This window comes from Suncus etruscus, chromosome 7, assembly GCF_024139225.1.
Source record: "Suncus etruscus isolate mSunEtr1 chromosome 7, mSunEtr1.pri.cur, whole genome shotgun sequence".
Taxonomy (NCBI): Eukaryota; Metazoa; Chordata; class Mammalia; order Eulipotyphla; family Soricidae; genus Suncus; species Suncus etruscus.
The window spans coordinates 21,403,846-21,414,763 of record NC_064854.1 but is presented as its reverse complement, the minus strand read 5'-3'; the positions used below and the strand labels follow the sequence as shown (position 1 = coordinate 21,414,763).

At 42.9% G+C, this 10,918-nt stretch overlaps 1 protein-coding gene across 1 annotated transcript in view; it reads right to left on the bottom strand.

Annotated features, from left to right (window-relative positions):
* The window catches only part of LOC126014494 (ribonuclease P protein subunit p38-like), a 113,221-nt gene that overhangs the window by 84,168 nt on the left and 18,135 nt on the right, over nt 1–10,918 (bottom strand). The gene's annotated exons all lie outside the window — the stretch shown is intronic.

The following is a 10,918-nucleotide window of genomic DNA, read 5'->3' as shown; positions in this document are numbered from 1 at the left end:
GTAAGGTGTCTGCCTTTCATACATTATCCAAAGAAGGACCACGGTTTGATCCCCTCGTGTCCCATGTGGTCCCCACAAGCCAGGGGCGATTTCTGAGTGCTTAGCCAGGAGTAACCCCTGAGCATCAAATGGGTGTGGCAAAAAAAAAAATCGATATGCCGAGAGTGAAAAGCTTTAGGAAGCAAAGGCAGGCACATCTCCATCTGCAAGGGAGAAATCGAGAGAGTTGGCAGGTCATTTAAACTAAACTAACAATCACCGAGGCTCACAGTAAGGACAACAACAACAAAAAATCTTAGAGCCATAGAAGTAATTCAAATCTGAATGTGGAGATTAAACTGGATGCTCAGAGCAGCCAATAGCAAAAGGACCCAAGGGTCCACCCTTCCGTAATTCCTGAGCTTCAACCCCAGTGCCCTTGTATTTTCTGCTTAGACTGTAGCTGTTCACATGTATGTATTCATGGACACTTTAAAGTTTATTACAGTATAGCTTATACTGTACTCAAGCTTTTGTTTTGGGGCCACACCTGGCAGCCATCATGCATTATTCCTGGCAGGCTCTGGGGATGGGACCATATGGGATGCTAGCAATCAAACCTAAGTTGAACGTGTGCTGTGTAAGGCAAACGCCCGCCCTCCCTGCTGTACTATCACTTTGGCCCCTATGATCAATGCACGTCTATAAACGTTCTTCTAAATGTATAAGCATTTGATAATCACAGAGTACACACAACCACATTTTCATACATGCTGGTTTAATGAAAGATTTTAAAGAACGGGTTTACAGCATAGATAATAGCTAATATTTGGATATGGTGCGTAACCTGACTTTTAATTCCTTCACTTTGAGGTAGATACATTCATTATCGTTGCTCATGGATACAGCCTAAGGCACAGGGAATTTAGAATTTCCAGGGTTCCCAGGGCCAAAGTTGGGCCTCAGATGCAGGCAGTGTGGCCTCAGAGCTTGAGCCTCACTCACCCCTGCCTGTAATGTGCCTCACACAGTGTAAAAGCCAGCGGGGTGAATTAATACTGGCTACTTGGCTTTTACAAGAATATTTTATTCGAAAAAGTAGAACATTATATATAATTTTCCCCCAAATACCAAGTTATAAAAGAACCAGATCCCTAGAGATTCCAGTTCATCGAATGGTACAGATGCATTATTTTAAAGTTTGCCTGTGGTTAGCCCTTCGCACTTACCCTTGCCATGCCTTTTGGGAGTGAGCACCGGGGTTAAGGACACCAATCTTGAAGCACACGTGCACTTAGGAAGGCCTGACACTTGCTCCAAGAATAGTAGCTCAAATCCTAAAATTCTTCTGCAGTCCAACTGAGTCCTGCACACTATTAATAAGCTTAAGTAATGAGTAGTACCCCAGATGCTCCCATTTCACAATTATTAAGTATGAATTTTACTTTAATAAATGGGTGAATCATGGGGCCCGAGCTATAGATCAGCATGTAGGGCATTTGTCTTGCATGCAGCTGACCCAGGACGGATGGTGGTTTGAATCCTGGCATCCCATATGGTTCCCAGAGCCTGCCAGGAGTGATTCTGATCACAGAGCCAGGAGTAAACCCTGAGCGCTGCTGGGTGTGACCCAAAAACAAAACTAACAACGAAAAAAGCAAAATAAATGGGTGAACCAGGATTATGCTCACTTTTTCATGTAGTCTGGATCGGCTAGAGGCCCTGGTTTGAGCCCAAACACTGCCATAATGGCCTCAAAGCCAAAAGGAAAAGTAAAGAAGCAGTCAAAGGAATGGTATATTAATGTTTAGATTATCTCAAACTAATTTATCAGTAATTTTCTGTCATTTTTAGCCTCACTGGAAATGACAGTAAAACTGCAGAAACCAACAGTTATTATGCCACCATCAGCAGAAAGTCAAAATCAGAAACTGTTGAGGGGAAAGGAAATGGCTCAAATGGCAGAGAATATGTAGAGTGGGGGATGGGGGCGGTTCTGATTTCTGCTCCCTCATCTCCAACTACTGCAGTACTACCAGGTGCAGCTCAGATGACCACAAAAATGCTTGGACCTGAATAGGTGAACTGCATTGCGCTCTTCCACACAGACCCTAAAAAAAGAGGTCAGAGACCAGGTGTGGAACTCAGTCCCACAGCACCCGGCTTGGCTGGGATGCAAGAGGAATAGGGAGGGGAACCCCCACACACACCGAATCCTAAACCAAAACCCCAAATCCTGGCACTGACCATTTGCACAGTGGATCCATTTTCAGTTTAAAAGATCGAAATAGCATCCTTGAGTATTTGCATTCATTAATTCTGACAGTTTAGGAAACTAAAAAGTGATTGATGTGACTAGCCTGGGTTTGATACCCAGCACCCTAGGAGTGGTTCCTGAAGACCCTGTGAATGGCACAAAAACATCAACAAAAGGCAAACTGTTGACTTCAAGTTGCTAGACTTTCATGGAAATGATATCTATTTGCTGTTTTGATTCCATTTTTCGCACAAAGGAAACATTTCAAAATTTCAGTGGCCCATTAAATTTCTATGGATAAACACCCATTTTTCGGCTGCCTTCCAGTTTTACAAAGGTTTTTCATAAAAAGATAAGACAAAGAACAAGTCGTTTGAAAGAGACATCTTGAAGCTCACTCATTTGGCAGTAGGCTGGGGATGACCTGTGAGACATCCACTGCTGGCCCCGGGTGGCTTAAGTTTTCCGAAAGGCAACCTAAGAAGTAGCACTTGTACTGTCATGTCTCCAAATTTGGGTTAGCACACACACCCTCCAAACATGTACAAAGGTCACCCATGTAGCATATACAAAGAACAAAGTCCTGCTGGGGAAATAAGGAAAAGCAACCTCTCCCTGACATAGGTTGGGGAAGTTTTTCTTAGTAGTACTTCATTTGGGAAGTAGGTTCATTCCACCGAAGCTTGCTTTATATAGGTCATTACACCAAGGGCAGCGAACTTAGGTAACATTCCCTTGGAATACAAAATCAGTTGCAATAACCTTCATGTTGGGCATTATGATTATAAATCCCAGAAAGAGATGAAAACATAGGAAACAGTATTTCCTGATTGAAAGTTTACTGAGGGGGTGGGGCCCCCCAAAAAGGGCAATGAATATATTCAATTTCAGTCTTGAGTTCAAGTATTAAAGGGCCTCCAGAGCCAGGCAAAAAAATTGCCCAAGTTTAGCATTTAAAAGATTCACATATGGGGCCCGGAAGGTGGCGCCAGAGGTAAGGTGTCTGCCTTGCAAGCACTAGCATAGCAGTTCGATCCCCAGGCATCCCATATGGTCCCCTCCAAGCCAGGAGCGATTTCTGAGTGCATAGCCAGGAGTAACCCCTGAGCATCAAACGGGTGTGGCCCAAAAACCAAAAAAAAAAAAAAAAAAGATTCGCATATGATTTATCAGCTCAGAACTGATTTTTTTTTTTTTTTGAAAAATGGCTCTCAAGGTAATAGAATCAAATCTGGTGAAAAAATGATAAAATTGCTTGAAATGTTAATGTTGAGCAAAGGCTGCAAGTGAATGTTCTATGTGAAAAGCTTGAGTCAGAGCTGAAAGACCACCACCATTCTCATATACCTGAAATCTCCCATGCAGACCTGATTCCTGGCAGCCCCTGCAAGTTGTCTCACCCTCAAGGCTGGCCAAGAACCACCTCGGACCCATCGTTCCAGTATTACTCCCATCCACGGTTCCTGAAGACTTTCCTTCTTTCAGAATTAAGGGCCCGGACATACACACACCCCTTAGTAGTCTGCACTGTTTTAAGCCTGAAATCAAGTTGTGATTTCGTTATTTTTTTTCAAACTGCATTTAATTTCTGTCTAAGGAAACCAATGTTTTCATGAAAGTAAAAATAAGGGTATAAATCAGTAGTGTCTATTTGTCTCAAATATATGCATTGTGAGTAGTAAATGAACAGAAGAACAATAATGACTGTATCAGCCAAAATTAAACTTGGTTGTTTGCACCAACAAAATGAATTCTGGTTGCTTCAAAGTCATAGTACACCTGAGCACCTGGCATGTCGGAGCAGAGCAACAGCTCAAACACTAATGGAAACTTAGTTCTCTTCACAGACCTCTTGTATGTATTTTTATCTAGAAAATGCTTTCCTTCCAGATTGGAGCACACAAAATACTTCAATTTTAAACTAGACTGGAACCTCATGGGTTGCCCCCACCACCACCACTCCAGAAGCATCAGAAATGTATTTGGCATCAGAAATGTATGGAACGGACATGGAGTATCAATTAACATTGTGTATGATCGTGATTATAGGAAGAGTTCCAAATATTCCTTATAAAAAAAAAAACAAGTTAACATTAGCAAAAATCCCAAACTACAATTCTCTCAATTATATCTCCCGAGAGTTCAGTTGAGGTACCCCCTGCAAGTCACAGCACCACATCGGCACACCGTTCTCATTCTCTTCATGGCTGGGCTTTGGTCGATAGAATCAGAAGATATATCTCCAGACCCTAAACAGAAAAGTAACACAGAAGAAAGGGTTAAGCCAGTTCCGAACGAGTCTCTTAAAGTCCATCAGTTTGACATTTGCAAAGAGGTGCACATACCCAGGAGATGTTTCTAGATTTCAGATCTCAGGCCAGGACAGCCAGTTAGCTCAAGCCATGAAATGCCTTTCACAGGTGTAAAGAAACGGACTAGCACCCCCGCCCCAGGAAACTCGAGTCGGAAGCCCTACCTTTCATCTGATAATCAAAAGTTAGCTCCTCTTCGGCATTTATGGTTCTCGTGGAAAACAAGGCTATTCTTGGGAGACAAGTATCGAGGTTCTCAATAAATACATTGAAGACCTGGAGATTTGGGTCACACTGAAAAGAAACATTGAAGCTAAGTTAGTCAAACTGACAAACATACACACACACACATTCTATGTGTGCCATGACTTTAAAAATGACCTCTCTCTCTCTCTCTCTCTCTCTCTCTCTCTCTCTCTCTCTCTCTCTCTCTTTCTTTCTCTCTCTCTCTCTCTCTCTCTCTCTCTCTCTCTCTCTCTCTCTCTCTCTCTCTCTCTCTCTCTCTCTCTCTCTCTCTTTCTCACACACACACACACACACACACACCTCTCACATCTCACATATGCCATGACTTTAAAAATGACCAGAAGATTAGATTTTGGGGCAGTTAAGTTGCTTATGGTGTTACTATACCATAAGCAACAATAGGTTTTCCTTGGGGCTGGAGTGATGGCACAGAAGTAGGGCATTTGCCTTGCAGTGCCAAACCTGGAACGGAACTGGATTCAGTCCCTCGAATCCCATGTGGTCAGTCCCCTGAGCCTGCCAGGAGTAACCAGCGCTGCTGGGTGTGGCAAAACCCCGAACTCCTGCAAAAAAAGATTACTTTTCCTTCCCATACCACACGAAAGAACCTCTGTAAAATAAACCCAAGTATCTGGTTGGTAACTTTAACAGTTATATTTTTGTCTGCCTTGCTCATCTAATATAACTTCTTTTAGGGAGGTGTGGGGACCATACCCAGCTGTGCTCAGGGGTTACTCACAATGGTGTCAGGGATCAAACCTAGACTGACTATAAGGAAGGCAAGCGCCTGACCCACAGTACTATGCCTCTGGCCCTAACTGTAACTTTAACATTTTCTAGAAAAAAAATATAATTTTCTGAAGAACCTTAATACAAATCTCAGATATTACCTACCTGTAAATGATTTTGTAAGTCATTCAACAGAACCAAAATAACAATACTGGCAAAAATTTAGTCAGCACTACAAAACCCAACACTTCATACTGAATAGGACTTTGCTGTTTAACATTGTTTTGAATATCTTGCTATTTTAAGAACTCGTTGCTAAACTGAAAGACAAAAACTGACTTCTCATACTAAATAATCAAAAATACTTAATTGCTCCTAAAAAGGTCTATTTTGAAGAACATATCTGATCTGTTACTAAGGAGAAAAATGTAGAAATGTGTTGAAAAAAAGACACCTCGGGCCCGGAGAGATAGCACAGCGGCGTTTGCCTTGCAAGCAGCCGATCCAGAACCAAAGGTGGTTGGTTCGAATCCCGGTGTCCCATATGGTCCCCCATGCCTGCCAGGAGCTATTTCTGAGCAGACAGCCAGGAGTAACCCCTGAGCACCGCCGGGTGTGGACTAAAAACCAAAAAAAAAAAAAAAAAAAAAACAAAAAAAAAAAAAAAAGAAAAAGAAAAAGACACCTCTAAAAATATGATACTTTACTAATCAAACTATTTTTTTGTATAAAATTCATCCAATTTAACACAGCCCACTTCTTCACACAGTCAACTATGTAATGTACATTCCCCCTTGTACTTTTTGAAATGGAGACAACATCAAAAATCTAGGCGTTTGCCTTACAAGCAGCTGATCGAGGACCAAAGGTGGTTGGTTTGAATCCCGGTGTCCCATATGGTCCCCAGGAGCTATTTCTGAGCAGACAGCCAGGAGTAACCCCTGAGCATCGCCGGGTGTGGCCCAAAAACCAAAAAAAAAAAAAAAAATCTAGTGTTGTATTCCCACCTGTTAAGTACTAAGCTCCCAGGGGCCAGTACCCTTCCTCATCTTGAACTGGGTGCAGGCACTCTACCAGACATGCAATCCTGGCTCATTTTTGAAATAGGGAAGGTAAAATTCTAAACATTCTAAGTTCTTTCCAAACACGAACACAACCAAGTAAGAGTGCTAATTTGTAGTTTAGAAAAACAAACAAAACCCTGTGTACTTCAACTTTCTACAGTTAAATTTTATGAAAACATATTTAAATTTTGAAACTATACATCCTAAAACCTAGCTATTCTCTAATAGGTCATTATATCTATTATCTCTGATATAGTTGTCATTGGGGGATCAGTGTCTGTTTTGGGGCATGGTGCGTGGGTGACCATTTGGGATGCCAGATCGAACCTGGGTTGGCTACATGCAAGGAAAGTGCCCTTTCTCTGCTGTACTAGCTCTCCAGTTCCATCATTTTTTTTTGTGGGGGGAAGGAGACATATTTGGGGTACTCAGGGCTTCCTTCTGGCTCTGCATACAGGGATTACTCCTGATTGGATTCAGAGCAAAATTTGTGAGATTTGTGATGCAGGGGATGGAACCCGAACTGGCCCCCTTCAAGGCAAGCACCTTACCCTCTCTTTGTACTAGGGCCATGGTTGTGATTCTCAAACTTAACTTTTTTGTTCATTAATTTCTCCTCTCTGTAAGGATAAATACTTATCTTGTAAAGTTGCTTGCAAATTTAAATATGGCTTAATCCATATGATTCTTTCAGAATATACTTGGTAGACATCTCAAAAAAGTTTCCTAGGGGCTGGAGCAATAGCTCCGTAGTAGGACATTTGTCTTGCATGTGGCTGGCCCAGGACAGACCTCGGTTCAACCCCTGGCGACCCATATGGTCTCTCAAGCCAGGATCGATTGCTGAGCATAGCCAGGAGTAACACCTGAGCATTACCAGTGTGGTCCAAAAACCAAAAAAAAAGTTTCCTAATACTGCAATAATTTCTTTTTTTTTTTTTTTTTTTGGTTTTTTGGGCCACACCCGTTTGACGCTCAGGGGTTACTCCTGGCTATGTGCTCAGAAATTGCCCCCTGGCTTGGGGGGACCATATGGGACGCCGGGGGATCGAACCTCGGTCCTTCCTTGGCTAGCGCTTGCAAGGCAGACACCTTACCTCCAGCGCCACCTACCCGGCCCCAATACTGCAATAATTTCAATAACTACAATAAAAAAAGATTCTCAGCTGAAAATACTTCGGAAATGTAAAAAAAAAATAAAAATAAAAAAGGTAAGACATCTGAAGACCTTGATTCTGCAACTACAAAAGCCACTATCCATAGCAGTGAATTCAACGATTGTTTCTATTAGTATTTTCTTACACTGTGATTCACAAAATGAGACACATTTCCATATCGAGCTGCGTCTACCGTGAATTCATCAGATTCATAGTCCAGGTCAAAGAGGTAAGTAATTCCACTGTTGTCATACAACTGCCCCCGCCTCTCAGCTTCTTCGCTTGTGATCACCTAGAAAGAAACAACTGGAGTATAGTACAGAGCTACTACTAAACTGAGATAGGAGCTCACCCACGGATCTAGGACATTAACATGCACACACTCAGATTCCCACAACTTTCACACAAACGAGAACAGGACAGAGGTGGGGAAGCAAGAGGCAGAAGAATGGTCCGGAAATACTAAGCCAAGGCCCCATCAGGTTCAGACAGTCACTACTTTCATCACCATTCAGAGATCTCCAAAGCAGTGCTGCCAGAGCACACTCTCTGTTGGATGGAACTGGATATAAAGCACTGAAGTGACAAGAGTAAAAGCTCACTTCTAGTGGCAAAGGGACTGGAAAGACCTGGGAGGGTGGGGGAACGACAATTAGGAAGTACCTTGTTCCCCCCAAAAGAGGGTGTTAGCCCAGGTAAGTTTGGGAACCTCTGCTCAAGCATATTTTACCTTGACATTGTAGGCATAAGCTCATCACAAACAGGAAAAAAGGTATGTTCAATTTGCAGGTGATAGGGAGGTTTGGTTGTGGAGAACAGGTATTAGTGAAATTCTGTAATTCAGATCCATCACCTATATGTCCTGCCCAAAAGCACACAACTTGACCAAGTGCTCAACTTCGGAAATCCAAAATTAATGGCTAGAGACATAGTACAGGAGTTAAGGTGCTTACCATAAACCTTAGCTGATTGTGGTTTGCTCCCTGGCACCACATGTGGTCCCTTAGATACTTCCAATAGTAACCCCTGAGCACCAATGGGCATGGCCCACAAACCAAACAAGAAATAAAATATTAATGTTTCTCATGGTGTCAATCAAACTTAGCTACTGTTTTATACCCAAAAGGGGGAAATCTCCTTTACTAATACTCAAGAAGGTTCGTTCGATTATATAGGATCTAGAGTCCTGAACAGTGTTTTATATCTTGTCATCTAAAAAATATAAAACTCTTAACAGACCCTGTTTTATCTTAGAATTCTAGAATACTTAGAACCATTCAATTCCCAACACTGTTTATAACCAGTGAGATTGGACAGCCCAGGCGTGCAGCCTTCCTTCCTTGTTCCTATTCACAGGCTGCGCCATCTATTATTTTGTACCAGATTGATTGGGAAGGGCTGATGTGCAGTGATTCTGGAGCCTTGGGTTTGAATTCAGGCTCTTCCATATTCCTGTTACATCCTGGGCAACCTGCTCAATCACTGTGCCTTAGATTCCCTTAGAAATTCCCTTAGAAATAACTCCTGGCAGACACGGGGGACCATATGGGACACCGGGATTCGAACCAACCACCTTTGGTCCTGGATCGGCTGCTTGCAAGGCAAACGCCACTGTGCTATCTCTCCGGGCCCTCATGCTGCCATTTGTAACATGAGTGGCCTGTGAAGGAATTAGGCAAAGATAAATAAATCCACCCAAGAAAGACAAACGTTCATCATATCCCTTATCTATGGAATAAAATATTGTTTTGAGGGGCCATAGAGATGATAGTACAGCAGACGGGGTTCTTACTTTGCATGCAGCTGACCTGAGTTCCAGCCTCAGCATCCCATAATGGTCCATTGAGTACCACTAAGAGTGATTCCTGAGTATAGAACCAGGAGTAAGCACTGAGCATCACCCAGTCTGGCTCCCACCAAAATTATTATTTTTTTTATTTATTATTATTATTATTTTTTGGTTTTTGGGCCACACCTGGCGGTGCTCAGGGGCTACTCCTGGCTGTCTGCTCAGAAATAGCTCCTGGCAGGCACGGGGGACCATATGGGACACCGGGATTCGAACCAACCACCTTTGGTCCTGGATCGGCTGTTTGCAAGGCAAATGCCACTGTGCTATCTCTCCGGGCCCCACCAAAATTATTTTAAGGCAAAACTTACAGGGCTCCAAGAGATAGCACAGCATGTAAGCTTGCTTTGCAGATGGTCAATGGGAATTTGGTTTTAGCACCCCATATGGTTCCTGGAACCCTGCCAGGAGTGATCTCGGAGCACAGAGCTGGGAGTAAGCCTGGAGCACAGTCAAGTTGTAGCTCAAAATAAACAAACTAAAAACCCAAACATACAGAAGCAGAGAAAGAAAAGAGGTTCCAGAGGCTTTGAGGATGTGCTGATAAAAGGTACAAACTTGGAACAAAGCCTGAGGAGCTCTGGCCAACTGTAACTAGGAGGAGAAAACCCTAATGTTTCCTTGGCTTCAGCTCCAAAAAGTACTATGGTTCTCTCTGATGCTCATGAAACTAACTGTGTCCACTCTCTCATGAATGAGGAATCCTTCCATCAGCCTTTAAACTTCCTCCTTGAAGACATTAACAATGAGATGCCATCAGACATGGAGTACCAGAGCCTCCTGGTTTCAGGAATTCTGGTCACCAAGACTTTGATCCTCTCACATGAAAACTTTGAATGGGACTAGAAACATTCCTGAGTGTGACTCAATCCATTTCCCCATTACAATCACAGACTGATTCTAGGAATTTGAGATTCCCAAATGCCTGGGTGGGTGACTAAGTCACCACCTTCTCAGGGCTCTTAGTCACAGCGAATATCCACCATTATCATTTTTTCTGATGAACTAATTTACCACAGACTGTTTCAAGGTGCCCATCTGCTGGAGAAACCCCAGAGCTCCATTCTGAAAAAGCAGCAGAGTGATAACCACATCCAGCTTTTTCCTCCAGAGTCACAAACTCTCCCCCACAAAAATCAGTTCAAGCTGTGTATTGTTATTGGTTTTCTTTTTGTTTTGTTTGGGGATGTTCCACCCAGTGGTGCTCAGTAGTTACTCTTGGTTCTGTGCTCAGGGCTCACTCCTAGAAAAGATTGGGGGACCATTTATGGTGATGGGAATTGAACCTGAGTTGAACGCATGCACGGCAATCTCCCTGTGTACTA